We start from the raw sequence: 1,080 nt of genomic DNA on the forward strand, positions 1-1,080 counted from the left end.
TTCATTTATTTTCTGTATGGTTCATTTATTTTCTATTTCATTTATTTCTGCTCGAACCTTCATTATTTCTTTTTGCCTGGCATTTTTGGGGTTTGTTTGTTGTTGGTTTTCCAATTCCCTGAGGCATGATGTTAAGTTATCTATTTGCCATCTTTCCATCCTTTTCTTATGTGCACTAATTGCTATGAATTTCCCTCTTATGACTGCTTTTGCCATGTCCCATAGATTATGGACACTTATGTACTCATTATCATTTGTTTCCATAAATTTTTTGATTTCAGACTTAGTTTGTTCAGTAGTGAAGAAGTCATTCAGAAGTAGGTTGTTCTTTTTCATGTGTTTGTGTATTTTTAGGGGTGTTTCTTGAAATTAATCTTGAGTTTAATTCCATCATGGTCAGAGAAGATGCTGGATATAGTTTCTATGCCTTTGAATCTGTAAAGGCTTGATTTGTGTCCTAATTTATGATCAATCTTTGAAAAAGATCCATGTTGGGGTGAGAAAAATTTACATGTTGTGGACGTAGGGTGGAAGTTCTATAGATATCTGTCAAGCCCATTCGATTTATACTATCATTTAGGCCCTGTATCTCTATATTTATTTTCTACCTAGAAGATTTGTCTAAAGGAGATAATGAGCGTGGAAGGAACGCGGTGGTGGCCTCAGCGGCTGCGATGAAGCAGCCAGCGGTCGCTGAACACTGCGGGGGCGAAGGCCACCGAGACCACCTGACAAGCGGCGAGCTGAGTGGTGAATAGATGGTCACCATGTTTAGATACTAGGAATCACTTGGAGACATTTCTGCATTTGAAAATGGCAGAGGGAAACAACAATGAAGAGATAATTCACTTGAACAGCTTTCACTGCCACTCTGCCACTGGGGACAAGATTGAACTTCAAGAATTCGAAAGAAACACATCATACATCAGATGACAAGAAATCACTGCAGGACAACAAGAAATATGGGAAAGCAAGAAAATACCTCTCCTCCAAGGGAAAAGAATAACTCCTCTTCATCCACAAGCAGTTCAATGCAAATCATGGAAATATCTGATAAAGAATTTAGAACATTCATAATGG

Source organism: Tupaia chinensis, unplaced genomic scaffold, assembly GCF_000334495.1.
Source record: "Tupaia chinensis unplaced genomic scaffold, TupChi_1.0 Scaffold138407_1, whole genome shotgun sequence".
NCBI lineage: Eukaryota > Metazoa > Chordata > Mammalia > Scandentia > Tupaiidae > Tupaia > Tupaia belangeri.